A 16,766-nucleotide genomic window follows, 5' to 3' on the forward strand; every position below is an offset into this window, starting at 1 on the left:
TGCAACATGGGGGCTTCAGTGGGTAGGAGAAGAATCAATGAAACAAGATGGGATTGGGAGGGAGACAAACCATAAGTGACTCTTAATCTCACAAAACAAACTGAGGGTTGCTGGGGGGGAGGGAGGTTGGGAGAAGGAGGTGGGATTATGGACATTGGGGATGGTATATGCTTTGGTGAGTGCGGTGAAGTGTGTAAACCTGGTGATTCACAGACCTGTACCCCTGGGGATAAAAATATATGTTTATAAAATTAAAAAAATTAAAAAAAATTATCCTTAAACTAATTTGAGAATTATTGAGACATTTATAATATTGAAGAATTCTGTGGTTCTTTCCCCCCTTCTATATAATATGCACCATTCTTCCCTGCCCAAGTCTTTATGTTATTGTTGCAGCTTAAATGACCTTTTCTTTTGTTCTTCAAGGCTCATTTTAAATTCTCAGTTTAAATATCTCAGTGTAAACATTTATATCTCAGTTTAAAATGTCACTCTTCAGAGGAAACCCTTCTGTGATCACTCAAACTAAAGTAACTCCTACCTTCAACATCTACACAATGAATCACATTGCCCTGTGTTTTTTTCTTTTATAGTGCATATAGCTTAAAAAATTATTTTACTTCTATCCTTGTTTTCCTGTTTGTTTCCCCAGCCAATTATATAAAAACCATGAAGGAAAGGATTTTATGTCTTTTTCACTGACTTTCCCCTATCATCTAGCACAATGTCTGGTACATATTGATGTTTAAAAATTGTTTGCTGAATGAAAAATGAATGAGTGAATAAGTCAGCTCAGGAAAAACTCCCTCTGCTCTGTGCTGGATATATACTCTACCAGTGACAGTACTGCTACCATTTGTTGTTGCGTAGAGTTACCTGTGGCATCTAGTTTCCAACAGATCCCCACTACCCAAGCCAGTCTCATTACCGACACTATCAAATCACAGTTGTGATAATGTTCCTCATTCTTTCCCACTTCAAGATATTTCACAGAAATCTCGCAGGGTTTGTGTTGTGGCTGGTTTCTTAGATGTGAGTGATCTCCACTACTATTTTGTTTTTCTATAATTTTAGCTGGATACTAGAAAGATGGAAGCCTTAGGCTCCTGGGCTATATTTCTGACAAGACCACTTAATAATTATAACATTAAACTCTGTATCCTGATTATTTGCTTATTTACCTATTTATGTGATCTATAAAATACTTGCAGAACATTTTAAAGTACCTTGATACAAATGTGATGTTTTTCTTGATTCTTCTTATATTTCTACTTATTTAAAAATATATTAAAAGGTTTTGTCAAAGATTATCCGTCGACAAAACAGGAAAAAAATATACAGTGGAAAAAAGACAGTCTCTTCAATAAATGGTGCTGGGAAAACTGGGCAGCTATACGTAGAAGAATGAAACTCGACCATTCTCTTACACCATACACAAAGATAAACTCGAAATGGATAAAAGACCTCAACATGAGACAGGAATCCATCAGAATACTAGAGGAGAACATAGGCAGTAACCTCTTTGATATCAGTTGCAGCAACTTCTTTCAAGATATGTCTCCAAAGGCAAGGGTAGCACAAGTGAAAATGAACTTCTGGGACTTCATCAAGATCAAAAGCTTCTGCACATCAAAGGAAACAGTCAAGAAAACAAAGAGGCAACCCATGGAATGGGAGAAGATATTTGCAAATGACAATACAGACAAAAGGTTGATGATATCCAGGATCTATAAAAAACTCTTCAATCTCAACACACAGAAAACAGACTCATATAAAAAAATGGGCAGAAGATATGAACAGACACTTCTCAAATGAAGACATGCAAATGGCTATCAGACATATGAAAAAATGTTCATCATCACTAGCCATCAGGGAGATTCAAATTAAACCCACATTGAGATACCACCTTACACCAGTTAGAATAGTCAAAATTAGCAAGACAGGAAACAACATGTGTTGGAGAAGATGTGGAGAAAGGGCAAACCTCTTATACTGTTGGTGAGAATGCAAGTTGGTGCAGCCACTTTGGAGAACCATGTGGAGATTCCTCAATAAATTAAAAATACAGTTTCCCTATGACTTTGCAATTGCACTACTGGGTATTTACCCCAAAGATACAGATGTAGTGAAAAGAAGGACCATCTGTACCCCAATGTTTATAACAGCAATGGCCACGGTCGCCAAACTGTGGAAAGAACCAAGATGCCCTTCAACAGATGAATGGATAAGGAAGATGTGGTCTATATACACTATGGAGTATTATGCCTCCATTAGAAAGGATGAATACCCAGCTTTTGTATCAACATGGACAGGACTGGAGGAGATTATGCTGAGTGAAGTAAGTCAAGCATAGAGAGTCAATTATCATTTAGTTTCACTTATTTGTGGAGCATAACAAATAACATGGAGGACAAAGGGAGATGGAGAGAAGGGAGTTGAGGGAAATTGGAGAGGGAGGTGAACCATGAGAGACTTTGAGGGTTTTGAAGGGGTGGGGGGTGGGAGGTTGGGGTACCAGGTGGTGGGTATCATAGAGGGCACGAATTGCATGGAGCACTGGGTGTGGTGCACAAACAATGAATAACGTTATGCTGAAAAGAAATAAAAAATTAAATATATATATACACATATATATGTATATATATAAACTAGGTTATTTCATTTGGTGCATTACAGCTCTTGAGTACTGAACATTAACATTTGTTTTTAAAATTTACTATATTTTTTCTGGTTTAGTGTGATGAATGCCTTTGGAAATTCAAAAATTGACCAAAATATTTGTAGGTGTTATGTTTGTTTTACCTCTTTCTCCCTCACTCTCTTTCCTTTTCCCCCACCCACACACTTATGCATAGTACATCTGACTATTAGTCATCTCTTTTAAACAAAAAAGTCAATTTTTTTTCCAGCTCCAGAAATTTTCTCTCCACTGTTCTTTGGTTTTTGCTTCTGTTACATCATATCTGTTCTCTTCTAAAATATTTATTTTGTGTTTATTGGATTCCTTGAATTTGTCCACAATGTCTGCCATAATCTCTCTCCCTGTTTTTCACCATTTACAATTTCCTCCGGGCTTTAAATGAATTTCTTGAATCTGTGTGCTACTTTGAAAATTCAATCATTACCTTATTATATGATATTTTATTTTTTACAGTCTTAAATTTAACAATCTTATTTTTCAAAATATGTGTGTTTGTTTAACTCTAATCCATCTATCATGATTGCTTGCTCTAGTGCTGTTTATTTATTTTTGGACCAATTATATTCTTAAATCCTGTTGAAAAAAAAAATCATAAAAGTTCCCTAATGTTCTTCTGTTCCTTGGAATACCTGTGTTTCCCAGTGAGTTATCTCTTCTGATTCGTGAGAACTTCCTTTATTTGAATTGCAGTGTATCTTCACATATTGGGTGATTTTTTTCCCCTTTTCTTTTTTATAAATATCAGATCTGAGTATCTATGGTTTCTCACTACTTTACCATAGTTAAGTAGTGGCAAGTTCTGTTAGAAATTGGCATGAATCTTTCAGATCTAGATGCAAAGAAAGGAGACATTTTAAAATTTATTATAAATTTATGTTGTTAGTGACTTCATAGTCTAGAGAGATAGAGAAAGGATCCAGAGCCCCAAACAAAACAAGTAGGAAATTTTGCCACTCTGCTGTTTCTTCATTTGTAAGGGCAAACAGTACAAACAAGCTTAGAAGCAAGCCCACAATAATCAGCTTCCTTGTACCAAGAACAGGTCATGGCTGTCTTTAGCATACTTCTTAGTGATACTGCCTGTAGCATTGACTTTTGGTTTCTAGTGAGCTCTCACTGTCAGTTAAGTTATTATCACTTCTCCACAGGTCTAATTATAGGTCTAGATGCATTCATGAACAGAGGTCAGGCAGCATTAATGTGATATGGGCTTCAATGTACTTTGGCACACTCTAGGAATTAATTCAACCTTCTTTTTTAAACTTTAAGAAGCCCTGCTGAAGTGACCTCAATTTACTTCTCAGACGTTATTTTTTCACAGGAGACAATTTTCTCTTCAGGGTTTTATCTTTCCTTCATCTGACGCCTCCTTAGTTGAACTCACAGGAAATCCTCAAAGTTTGTGGTACATCAATTGGCAGGTTTCTACTCTGTTTTTACATCTCTAGTCTTTTCAATAGGAATATGGAGAATTTCTGTACCATCACTACAATTTTTACTGAAAGGCATTTCTTTCACTTCTTCTAGGATTCCCTTCTACTTAATTTCTTTTGAAAAATTGGATATCTTTTAAAAATTTGGAACTATGCTGCAAGTACATTATTGGCATTCTGGATTGTTAAAATAAAATAATTCTGGTAAGGTGATCCATTAATGCATTATTAGATATTATACTCTTTAAAATTCAACAAATATGTATTAATAAAATTAAATTAGATACAACCCCTCTTCTAAAGATGCCTACAAAAATATGTTTATTGTCATTTAACAGGAAGAAGAAGTTAGATAACAAAAAAATAGTTTTTTTTAAAGGATTACTAATAAGAAACATGTGATATGATGGGCAACTATACAAGCAAAAACAAATTCAGAGCAACTCTAGTGAGAGACTTCTTTCCAAGGGGCAGCATGAGAATTCTGACACAGAAAGCAAAAATAGGGTTACCAAAATGAGGACTAGAAGAATGGGGATTGGAAGGGAACTGGGAGGACATTTTGCTGATTCATAGTATAATCTATGGTTGGATGAACATTTTTTTTTCTTTTTCTTTATGGCATGCATCTTAATGTTATAATATTTCCAGTCCTCTAAGATTAGGATGTTTCCTTAACAGTTTTCCAGTTAGTATTTGTAGACACACACAAAGGCAAATGCTTGAATGACAAGAAATCAATGCAGGTCAAATCTAGTTATTTACCTGTTGAATAAGGATTTTATATTGCTTTCCATATGGCTGTCCTCCAGCGACTATGGGTTAAATCCTTCTCATGCTTCAAATCTCTCTGACTTCAACTTCTGTCCAATCTTTCTGACTCTTTTGTTCTTTTATTCTGCTTTTAAGGCCCATCTGTATATTCTGGGATCTATGATATCATCATTTTATTTTTTTTAAAAAGATTTTATTTATTTATCAGAGAGAGAGGGCGAGAGAGCAAGCACAGGCAGACAGAATGGCAGGCAGAGGCAGAGGGAGAAGCAGGCTCCCTGAGGAGCAAGGAGCCCTATGTGGGACTCGATCACAGGACACTGGGATCATGACCTGAGCCGAAGGCAGCTGCTTAACCAACTGAGCCACCCAGGCGTCCCAGATATCATCATTTTAAACTCAGCTGTTAGCAACCTTAATTACATTAGCAAATTTATTGAATAATGTGGTCTTGGGAATCTTAGGTCAAGGGTATCATTAAAATTCCGCCTACTGTCAAATGTATACAGGGTAGACTTTCGTAAGGGAGAGACTTATGTTTCATTGCTTTGAAAGCTTTCTTCTTTATTCACTGCTATTAATTGCTTTTATATACTTTTACAATTACAAATATTACATATTTCCAAGGCTGACTTCTTAACCTTGAACTAACCCCACACACAGAAAAAGAGAAATTCTTTTTTTTTTCCTTCTATATGTTTGAATCATTGACCAAAATAAAGTCCTGGAAGTTATTAGCCTTTGAGTTTTACATAATTTCTTATGATAGAAATGCACAAAAATTCTATTACAATACACCAAAAGTTAGTCATGAACAGACCCTTTAGAATACTTAGAAATGTTCATTTTGTCAAGAAATGGGCAAACAAAAATGTCAGCACTGGCAGCTGAAAGGGTACCAGATCTTCGGGTCATAAGAGAGGCAGCTGTTTCAATACACATTTTTTTGGAGTAAAAGCCCCAACATGCTCTGGAATCTCTAATTATGGTAAAGAACTAAAGTTTGATGTTTTGTACCATCCAGAATAAAATGATATTAAACAACAAAGTATAATCTAAGGAGACTTTGCAAGAGATTTTAAAGTGATCTAAGATACAGAGCAAATAATATTGCCATTTAGTAGTTCACAATATGAATAGAAAGTCAGGCAAATGAGTTAATTTTTTAAAAAAAATTTAGATCTGGAAGAGATTATGCTGAGTGAAATAAGTCAAGCAGAGAGAGTCAATTATCATATGGTTTCACTTATTTATGGAGCATAACAAATAGCATGGAGGACAAGGGGAGTTAGAGAGGAGAAGGGAGTTGGGGGAAATTGGAAGGGGAGGTGAACCATGAGACACTATGGACTCTGAAAAACAATCTGGGGGTTTTTGACAGGGTGGGGGGTGGGAGGTTGGAGGAACCAGGTGGTGGGTATTATGGAGGGCACGGATTGCATGGAGCACTGGGTGTGGTGAAAAAATAATGAATACTGTTATGCTGAAAATAAATAAATTTAATTAAAAATTTTAGATCTCTAGAAATGTAAATATATCATAATTCCCTCTTTGAAATGTTAAAGATTCAAAATAAGTGCCTGGCTTCTTTAGACAGTACAATATAACTAATAGAGCAAAAGCTTTGGAGATAGATAAAACTGGGGCCAAATCTTGACATTCTCACTTAGTAAGTGCATGCATATGAGCAATTTACCTAATTTACCTTTCTGTTTCACTTTTTTCACCTATGAGGTAGAAAAAAGTAGAAAAAGCCTTCTTTGTAGGCTGTAGTGAGGATAAAACAATTTAAGTTCATACTAACTACAGGGCACTTAGTAAGGACTGAAATGACTTATAGTTATTTGTCCAAACCTATGCAACACAAATCTTGGTGGCTACTAACACATGAAGCAAATGTTGGAGTTGATACTGTGGAGTTGGAGTTGGAGTTGATACTATGATATGATAATCTTTATCATGAATAAACTCTTTCCTCTCCACTTTCTTGTTCTCCCCTTCCTCCTCCTCTCTTGGTGTCTTCTCTGTCTCTCCTTTACCTCTTTTTTCTTGAGCTTTCTTCCACTCCCTTGCTTTTTTTTTCTATATTTTTTCAGAGTGGTTGGAGAAACAGGAGTAAAGTAAGTACTGTGTAGTTATAGACCAAGGGGGTGGGGGAAGTGTTTCAAGGACCAATTTGTTATTAGTATAAAATAAAACAAAGAGATCAAGGAGAATGAAAACAGAGAAGATAATTCTGCAGATCTGGCAGGTAGACAGTCTGCTGATGACTTTCATAAGAGCAATCACACTCCATCAGAGGTATTAATCTGATGAATTATGAATTTTCTAGTTTAAAAAGTATACAAAGAACAATGAGTGGATTCATATAGAGATACAGGCTCACAAGATAATATTAAAAACCCAAACCAGCTTTATTATATCCACATATTCTTCCTGAGACATAATGGGAAAGAAAGAAGAATCTTTGCTAGGGAAGCAAATTAAGGGTTAAGAATTTTACACATCTCCAGGCAAGGCCTTCAGAGAGGGTAGAGGAAGAATAACAGTTAAATAAGCATCACAGAAGATATAATATCTTCATCTACTCTGAGTTAGTTTGTGGTCTGCTGTGTAGTGCTGTCTCAGAGAGATTAATCACATGACTTACTTCCAATGCTATGTCTAGACCCAAACACTTATACACACTTACTGAGTTAACTGGATGTAATAAAAATGGCAAGGAAATGATGGACTAAACATTTACTCTTTTTCATCTTCCTGTAAATTGCTTTCCTTCCTTTTAAAGTCCCAGACAAATTCCTCTTTCTGCTTAATTCTTGGTTCTGCTTAGTTCATCTTGTCTGTCTTTAGTATCCCATGTCTGTGTGGATTCCCTGTACATATGTAATCAAATGTGATTTTCTCCTGTTAATCTGTTTCTGTTAGTTTGATTTCTTAGACCAGCCAGAAGCCCCTTGAAGGGTAAAGAAAACTTTTGCTCTCCAACACTTGAAAAAGAAAAAAAGGATAAATTTTCATCATGAGAAATGGGATGTTTGGTAAAAAATAATTTCTTGACCATGAGGCACATATCAAATTTTGTAATTGAGCTATCAAATATTTTAAATGTTGCTAAAAATGGGAAAAAAATGATTATTAACCTTGGATTGTTCGACTTTAGTTCTGTCTGAAATCAGAGTAACAAATTGTAAGCGGTTAGAATTTTTGCCACCTTGTGAATTTACCACTTAGTTTTTGTTCCTATTGAAAATGAAGAGCAAGGCAGTAAAAGAATACATAATTATGGAAGCTCTATATGTATGTAAAGGAGACAATGTGTGATGGACAACTCAGAAAATTCTCCATTTTTAGGGCTTCTTCCTATGGGGTTTGTACCTTTGGATAAGTTATTTGAGTATCATGAATCTCAGGTTTCTCAACTGGGAAACAGAAATAATTTCTATGCCACTTAATTTATAAGCCAGTTTTTTAAGATCAAATGACTTAACAGTTTGTGAAGTTGTTTTACAAACTATAAAATTTTAAATAATATAAGTTGTCATCATGAAAATCAATGTGTATTATAATATTTTAAGTGCAATTCTATAACTCTAGAATATCACTTGTGCTCAAATTCTGGATTAGACTCAGGATACCTTAAAAAGTAAAATAAGAAAAAGTCTATATTTTTTAAATCTATCTAAAAAATCTAGACTAATTAGAATTATACTAAAATAGAATACACATCCATAAACCAGTCAAGCACTCTAAAAACAACAAATATGTTTACTACAGAAATTTTAACTTTCTGATTTTAATAGTATTTGGAGGCTGTTTTATAATCTTCTTATGTAGATTAAACTATGCAGAAGTTTTGACTCAGCTGATTAAATATCTACCTGGACCTCAATTTTCCCCTCTAACTCCTTAGTTGATTCTGGTTGTTTGCTACACTAAAGAGTATATGGTAACTAGATCTTGCATCAAAAAAAGAAGGAAAATTTTCAAGGAAAGATCTTGAAGTTGCCCTTGATGAGCAAATTCAGTGTTCTGCTACTTAAATATTTTCTCACAGACTAAGAAATTTGTGCTCTTTTGATGTTGCATGACACCAGATTTTCCTCACAAAAGGTATTTATGTAGAATTAAGAATGTTACTGTACAGACATATGAAAAAATGTTCATCATCACTAGCCATCAGGGAAATTCAAATCAAAACCACATTGAGATATCACCTTACATGAGTTAGAATGGCTAAAATTAGCAAGGCAGTAAACAACATGGTTTGGAGAGGATGTGGAAAAAGGGGAACCCTCTTACACTGTTGGTAGGAATGCAAGTTGGTGCAGCCACTTTGGAGAACATTGTGGAGATTTATTAAAAAAATAAATATAGAGGTATTCTATAACCCTGCAATTGCACTACTGTGTATTTACCCTAAAGATACAGATGTAGTGAAAAGAAGGGCCATCTGTACCCCAATGTTCATAGCAGCAATGGCCACAGTCACCAAACTGTGGAAAGAACCAAAATGGCCTTCAATGGACTAGTGGATAAAGAAGATATGGTCCATATATACTATGGAGTATTATGTCTCCATCAGAAAGGATGAATACCCAACTTTTGTACAAACATGGATGGAGCTGGAAGAAATTATGCTGAGTGCAGTCAAGCAGAGATAGTCAATTATCATATGGTTTCAACTATTTGTGAAGCATAAGAAATAACACAGAGGACATGGGGAGATGGAAAGGAGAAGTGAGTTGGGGGAAGTTGGAGGAGGAGATGAACCATGAGAGACTGCGGACTCTGAGAAACAAACTGAGGGTCTTGGAGAGGAGGGGGTGGGAGATTTGGTGACCCTGATGCTGGTTATTAGGGAAGGCACATATTGCATGGAACACTGGGTGTGGTGCAAAACAATGAATTCTGGAACACTGAAAAGAAATTTAAATAAATAAATAAATAAATAAATAAAAACTTCTGAAAAAAGGACGTTACTGTATATATATATGAAATGATGGTGTGTTGTGATACTTGTAAATGTCTTCTTTTTGTTTGCTTTTATAAATGTGTTTATATGTACTGTCTTAACAACTAAGTTGTTAAATGATTCACAGTTCAGTTTAATGTAAAAGTTTCTATTTAACATGACTAAGCCACATGACATATGAATAGTATGGAGCAGGTTTTACAAAATTGTCCAACTTCCTTTGGACTCCAAATGCTTCATATGAATTTAGGAAAAATTAATCTAAACCACATTTAAATGATTGGCTCTGAAATATTCATTAAATCTCAGCACGAGGATTTGAATGTCATTATTGACAGTTTCTTATACAGAGGATACCAACAAATATCCTGTGTTGCAAAACTATATAACATCTGTACCTGGAATATTGCATACAGTTATAATCACTGGATCACAAGAAAGACAAAGAATTGGAGTAGGAGAAACTTAAATAATCACAAAATTGGATACATTGCTATAAAGAAGAACCTTAAACTAGGACTTTCCAGTCAAGGGTTACTTTTAGGTTCTTGTTTTATAGAGTCAGGAATAATGCTTAAAACTATAAAAGAGGTCTTTTTAGGAAGAAAAACTATTTTCCATGGGAGATGGAATAGTTTGATAAAAGAATATAGGTTTTGGAGTAAGACAGGTTTGAGTGAGAGTCCCAACTCCAAAACATATCTGCTGTGTGACTCTGAACAAGTTAGTTTGCCCCTGAATCTCAATCTCTTCACTTATGGAATAAAGGTAAGTATAATAACTGTTTTAGGGAATTAAATGAGATAATAATTTTCCCAGTCCCAGACATTTAATGGGGATTCACTGAATGTTATTTCACCATTTAACACATTTTTAAAAAGTGAAATAACTATTCCAAATGAAGTGGAATTACTATTCAAATAAAGGGCATATGTTATAGTTTAAAGAAGCACAATGATGAGAAGTGACAGTCCCATAGTAGATTTTTAAACAGAAATTAGGGATATTTAGAAAGGGACAAATATTTAGTTAACAAGAAGTATATGTTCTGAGGATCTAATGTAGAGCATGGTGGTTATAGTGAATAACATTATCTATATATTTGAAAGTTACTAAGGGTAAATCTTAAAACATTCTCATCACACACACACACACACACACACACATAGTTAACTGTATGAGGTGATGGACATGTTAATTATCTTATCTTGGTAATCATTTTTAAAATGCATAAATATACCAAATGATTACATTGTATACTTTAAATATATACAGTTACATTTGTCAATCATCCCTCAACAAAGTTAAAAAACAAAATAAAACAAACAAACAAAATAAACAGAAAAAATACCCAGAGCCTTTTGAGGTAAATGTTTAAGAAGATGTCTTAGAGGAAATTTTGGCCAAAATATTAGGAGAAAAATGTTTGTTTGTGGGTTTTTTTTTTTCCCCTCTACAGCTAGCCCCGGATAAAAGGATTCTTTTTATAAGACAGTGAGTGAAAGTTTCAGAGTCACACATTGGTCTAAAGGGACTTACCCAAAGCTTATTTTCTATTTGGGATAATATTAAGTAAGAATTGGGTATTATCCATCCTGATTTCTCAGCCCTTTAATAATGAGGTTTCTCTACTATATGTTTAACTGTTTTAAATAGCCAAGCAGAGAATCAAAACCATCTCCTGTCTTAGCCTAAAAGTTTATCAATGGTCAGTCATTATGGGCATAGCCTGGTCTCTGCTCCTCTATTTTCATAAAAACTGCCTCCTTTTTCATAATGCCCAAATAGACTGTCAATGAAGACAATTGTATTTTTTCCTTAATTAGGACACTGATACACGAGTTTCTTACAATTACAGAGAGGTTTCCGAATTAACATGCATGTAAAAATTTTCATGGTTCCTTAGGGGCCAAGGGAATTCCTCCCCAAGATGGGTCACTTTGACATTCAGATTACTTTGAGTTAAAAGCAATCAAAACCCAGCAGATTTAAGAAAAACTCTTTACCTCCTCCTCAACTGCCTAAAAAGGATTTGGATGGAGGGCCTGCTCCAGGAAGAGAGCTATCACCACAGAAAACCACATTATAATATAAACTAGTTTGATAGACAGGAAGGAACCTAGCAAGGCCTGTATGTCAAATTTCTACATGTGTCAATGGTTTTGAATGGTTCCGCGAACATCAGTTTACCAAACATTTACTCTTTTTCATCTTCCTGTGAATTACATTCTTTCCCTTTGAAGTCTCCAACTTCTCCTTAGTTCAGGATGACATGTAACTTCACTTTGCCTGTCTTTGGAATTTTATATCTATACAAAATTAAATTAGATATTTTCCTGTTAATCTGCCAGACATCAATTTGAATATTAGTGAAGCTAGAAGGACTTTGAAGGGCAAAGGAGATTCTTTCTTTCCAACAGTATAATATAAACCATAATGACTAGAGAATACGCCATGATCATTTTCAGTTCTTGTTAATAAGATAAATAGCTTATCTCTTAGAATGAAAAGACCCAAATCTTGCTCTAAAATTACATCATGGTATATTTTCAAATCCTTATGCTCCCAGAAGAAGACTTCACTGTCCTGTAGAAAATAGCTTCAAGAAAGCCCTTGATTTTGTTGGATTGTGCAAGAGTCCCTGAAACAAAAGAGGGTCAATCATGCTTCTTTGGAATTCCCTTGTTTTGCTGGTTGTATGAAGCAAGATTCTAACCCACTTTGCTATTTGTTTTTGTTTGGTAACTATTAAAAGAGTTAGTTTGTTTTCTTACAGAACAAATAAATCCTGGATATTCCATTCAAGACGGGTTGTAGTGAACAAAACCAGAGTGGCTTAATATTAATTTTGGTTCTCTTTCTACTTGTAACTTTAGATGAAAAGTGTGTTTATATAGCACCAAATAAAGAAAGACAATATGCAAAATTGAATGGATAGCATGATCACACTCTTACAATATCTATAAGAAAATGTAATAAAGAAAATATCCTCGAATAGATTTATTTGAAGGGCAGGCTTTATCTGTTTTTTAACTTCTTTTCAGAACATAATCCATTTTCAATTAAAAAATAAGTTAGATACACATGTAAGGGAAAAATCTGTACATCAATCTCAAGAATTGTGAAACATTGTGGATGCCCAGTTCTCAAGAATTGGAAACATTGTGGTTATCTGTTGTGTCTGGGAGTGGCTATATAGGAAGTAAGTCACCTCTTAATTGTGATTTCAAAGTAATGTGGGAATGTCCCTCGGCTTCATATTAGTTCCTCTACAAACTTTAATATAAATGCCTGAATCCCTTCAGTTAAGACATTATCTTTCTGGACTGTGGATATTTTCCTTTGTTAAAAATGAGTATATATTTTGGAAGGGGGAAACTATCCAACATATATTAATAAAGGTTTTTAACTGAAACCTCAAAAACAAAACAAAGCAAAACAAAAACCACAAGACCAGGTATACAAGATGAATTGGTTAAGGTTGTTTATGGCAGGCAACCAAAACTGTTTTAGGATAATTTAAGAAAAAACACATTTTATTGAATATATTTGATATCTCATAAAATCACAAGAAAATAAAAAAAAAAACAGGCTGGAGTAATGAGCAGAAAAAAAGGAGCTAGTGTATAATTGAGAATGCACTCTATTGGTGAGAGACAAAAACAGTGGGAATAACACCAAATTCAAAATTTAGGTTTGTGACAAACCTAGCCATATGCCTACCCCATAGCTAAAAGGTAAGTTGGAGAAGGAGGTAAACTTTTTCAGTTTCTATAGTGTGAGGTAAGGAATTCTCAATACGGGAGTTCAGATAATATGCACCCAAAAGTAATGACAAGCATTCACCCAGCAAATGCAGTAAGGGTATAATGAGGTAATGAGGAGTTTTATGTGGGAGGGTACAATATATTTGTATTCCTTGTATGTGGTATTGATGTGGGAAACAAAGGCAGAAGAAAAATTATTAAAGTTCCTTGCTACCTATAGCCCATTAACAAGTCTTGGAAACAGGCAGAGTGACATTCTTCTAGGGACTCAACTGCCTCAATGTTAATACTTTGCTAAAGGCAAAAGGCAATCTTAGCCTGACAATCCTCCACCCCAACCAGGATCCTATAGTCTACTTTAACCTATAAAAATTACTTTGGAGGGGCGCCTGGGTGGCTCAGTGGGTTAAGCCGCTGCCTTCGGCTCAGGTCATGATCTCAGGGTCCTGGGATTGAGTCCCGCATCGGGCTCTCTGCTCAGCAGGGAGCTTGCTTCCCTGTCTCTCTCTCTGCCTGCCTCTCCGTCTACTTGTGATTTCTCTCTGTCAAATAAATAAATAAAATCTTTTAAAAAATTACTTTGGAAACTTCCTTTATCTCTAAATCCCACAAGATACATGCTGGCAATCATCCTTCTAGCACATGACCCACCGACATACATCTGAAAGGTCTCATGACTGAGGTTTTATTAGATAGTAATAAATAACATTTTATCAACAATAGATAGCCCCCTCAAGGTACTGGAAGCCTTGCTTCTAGAATTCTTTAGAGACTTACACTATCCCTAACTCCCTCCCAACTTCCAAGTATATAATGGGTCTCTGTTCATGACCCTATTGCAACTCTTTCTGCCCATGGGTCCTGTCCTAATGTTTTTAATAAAATCACCTTTTTTTCAAGAAAGATATCTTAAGAATTATTTCTTGGCCATTGGCATTAAACCCTAACATCTTTCCTACATCAGTATCAAAATAAATTGGAGTGACAGATACATCGAGGGGAAATTTAAGTCAAACCTGAGGGATTTAGTATTAGGTTCATCTGTAGATGTTTATGCAAGTTAATCTGGTATGATTAACAAAGCAAAGTTTGAAAAGATTATCCTTGCTACAGTGAGAAAAAGGTCTTTGAAACAGAGAAGAAAAGTGGGATATTTGAGTTTCAATCTTCTTTTTGTTAACATTTCACCAGGCACAATTTAAAAAAGTAAAAATTTCTGATCCCTAGTTGGTCCTACTTATTCTTACCTTACTACTTCCCCTACAGGTTATGTCATTCCAAAGAAGCTTATTTCCTGCCTCCTATTATTAGTATTAAACCAGTGAAGTTCCTAGAACTTACACCATTTCACATAATTCTAAATTCTTTATATGTTCTGCTGTTGAATAAAATACAACCATTGACACAAAACATATATGTTCTGAAGAAGCTGCTTTTTTGAAACAAAAATCTAGTTTTCCCTTGACCCACTTTTTTAAAACTTTGTTTGCAACTCATTTTCACATCATAAGAATCTTTAATAAACTATTAATATTAACTGCTTGTCATAACAAAATATTCAAGCAATGTCTTATGTAAATTCATTTCACTACTGAGAGGAGCATTGCAGCAATTCCTTGCGTATTTACTCCCCAGCTTATATATTTTATAAACTCTTATTTTGGAATGTTTGTTCATAAAGACAGGAACATCTATAATGTTAAAGTTGTTATTCGTAGTACAATTTTATAGGACCTTTAGTCCTTCACATGGATCAACTTGTCATATTGACTTTAATATAGCAGAGCCAGTGCATTTTGGGAAGATGTGGGGAAAGCAAAGTTAAACATATTTGCATTAAATAAAACTTTATCATCTACTTCAATCATAGCTCCTTTAAATATTAGCGGCTCAATATTTGATTCAAACAGAATTATCAATATAATCCTTTTCTTATTTTACACAGTTAAAATATACTAATTTCACCTTCTGTAGAAAAATCTACATTTGTATGCCTTTATTTTTTTTAAGATTTTGTTTGTTTATTTATTTATTTGAGAGAAAGAGAAAAGAGAGAGATCACAGAGAGGGAGAAGCAGACCCCTGCTCAGACACGGGGCTCAATCCCAGGACTCTAGAAATGACCTGAGCTGAGGGCAGCTTATACTTAACCAACTCATACTTAACCAACTGAAACACTCAGGTGCCCCGAGATAGGCATGCCTTAATATGTCTGCGTGCCTTTTAAGAATGGTATTTTAGACACTTTTTGAAATAGATGCATTAAAAAGTTATGGATAATATGAATTGTACTGGCCAGGAATACCAAAAAAAAATCTAAAAACCAAAGTCCAGAAACATAAAAATACAAAAAAAAAAAAAAAACCAGTCTGTCTGACAGTTTGTCAGAAAAGTTGTTATGCTCTATGAACAGTTTTTATGGCATAAAAAATATGTATGATAAACAGTCTTTGCCCATAAATGTTGGTTTAGTATACTTATTTCAGTATGGAAATGTTTTCCAGTGGAGCTTTTGCCAGTTATGGCACTAGGTGGATGCAAGGTAGAGGCAGGGGCAAGATTATTGCATTGCATGGAATATACTTTTGAACTATAGCCAATTTGGCATATAGACATTTTAGCCTCTGGTTTATTCTGTGTATTAGTGAACAGTGACTTTATCATCCAATAGCTGTGATATATTCTGGGCATAACAGAATTCTATATGCTTGTGATGTAGATTTTTTTCCATATATACATCACTGCTGATATCAGTGTAGGTCAAACATCCAACAAAGGTCAGAGAGTTGTTTCATTGCTAATCTTGTTTAATATTGAAACTGTTATAAATAGTACCCAAGGATAAAAAGGGAGGATGAAATATCCTTCATCCCATGAGGAAGATTTGTTCCTTCATCCATAGTGAATTAAAATTGTCCCTGCTTAAAGAGAGTGAAAACATCTTGTCCCAAGCTAATAAATACGTGGATGCCAAAAGGGGCCTTTTCCAACTGCTTATTATTTATTGTAATTACTTATTGTTATTACTTATTGATAAGAACAGCTATGTAGGAATTTACAAAATGAGAGTGACAAACTGGCATTATCTCGCTAATTCTGCTTCCTTTAGGCTCAAC

This window comes from Mustela nigripes, chromosome X, assembly GCF_022355385.1.
Source record: "Mustela nigripes isolate SB6536 chromosome X, MUSNIG.SB6536, whole genome shotgun sequence".
NCBI lineage: Eukaryota > Metazoa > Chordata > Mammalia > Carnivora > Mustelidae > Mustela > Mustela nigripes.